At 40.0% G+C, this 1,450-nt stretch overlaps 1 protein-coding gene across 1 annotated transcript in view; it reads left to right on the top strand.

Moving 5' to 3' along the window:
* Window positions 1-162: 162 nt before the first annotated feature.
* The window catches only part of LOC101854825 (beta-sarcoglycan), a gene marked incomplete in the record, with an annotated part of 11,713 nt that continues 10,425 nt past the window's right edge, over window positions 163-1,450 (top strand). The window contains 1 exon segment of the mRNA XM_005108344.3: window positions 163-373.

The raw sequence follows: 1,450 nt of genomic DNA on the forward strand, positions 1-1,450 counted from the left end.
CTCTCTCTCTCTCACACACACACACACACACACACGTCCGTTACCCATTCCTCTTTGCACTTTCCTTTCTAGGTCAAGCGCTCTCTCACGCCCCATGTGAGCTATAAATAGATACAGCAGGTCAAAGCCAAGGTCAAAGCAGGTGAGCGCGGTGTCTGGCTGAGTGAGCTTGAGCCTTGGGGTGAGCGAGCGCATGAAGGAAGAGAAAACGAAGGACGAGGAAGAAAAAGCCAGCCTCTTTCTGCGGACTGGAACCGGAAGTCAAAGGATGCTAATTACAACCCAAAGTCTGCTGTTGTTCGGAAACTTTTCATGTCATCATGGAAACTTGGCAAAGTTTGTTGTGAAACTCTTTGCCAACTGTGGACGAGATGTAAACTCTCCTATTTTTTTTAAAAAGGTCATTATAGTATAGTCATTATCCGTTAATCAATGGGTAAAGACACAGAGATTAAAACATTCAAGCATCTCTAGATTCTTGTAATTGTAGATAAAAGCTTTATTACATCTAGATTCTAGTCTAGATCTAGATTAGTAATATATCAGAACTGAGACTTTATAATGAGTGACCATGCACAGTGTTACCAGAGAGTTTTGTGAAGTCATTTCGTTAACAAGAGGGTTGTTCTTTATAAAAAATTCCTGTCTTAGCCTGATTTTTATGCTTGTGTATAATGGAAACTTTGCAAAGTAAAATTCAAATAGGTGCATGCATGTCTGTGATGAATAGCCTACTCAGAATGAAGAATGATAATGAATGATTATTTATTGAATTGTAACAAAAACAATACCACTCACATAGGCTGTTGAGTGTGGCCTGTTGTGTTCACGGTATAAAATCATAAAAAAATAGGCACAAATTTCGTAAAAGCTGAATATTTATGAAAGAATTTGCATCCAATCCCTATTGTATAGTTTAATTTGATTCTCTAGAGAGAAAAACGTTATTGAACAACTGTTTCCAAGGGAAAATTCCCAAGAACAAAAAAATGAACGTGAGAAACAGACACAAAAACTCACTTACATACCTGCACACAAATCAAAAACATGTGTACAGCCACACACACACACACACACACACACACACACACACACACACACACACACACACACACACACACAAACCCACGTATTATACAGGCACAAAGCCAATTTAAAAACATTTTCCCTATTTGTAATCAAATCAAACACTCACACATGTGCATGTGCCCGAACACACTCTTTCACACACATGTGCGCACACACGCACATCACACACACATACACGCATACACACACACACACGAACGCACACACAGACCACTATACACGAATGCAATACCTGCACACACATACACACACATACTCACACACACACTCAAACACACATACCACTATACACCCACACACACGCACTCTCCGCAGTCAAAACGCAGACACGTACACCAAAACCATTCACCCACACACACAT

Source organism: Aplysia californica, unplaced genomic scaffold (genome assembly GCF_000002075.1).
Source record: "Aplysia californica isolate F4 #8 unplaced genomic scaffold, AplCal3.0 scaffold00681, whole genome shotgun sequence".
In the NCBI taxonomy this organism is placed as follows: Eukaryota; Metazoa; Mollusca; class Gastropoda; order Aplysiida; family Aplysiidae; genus Aplysia; species Aplysia californica.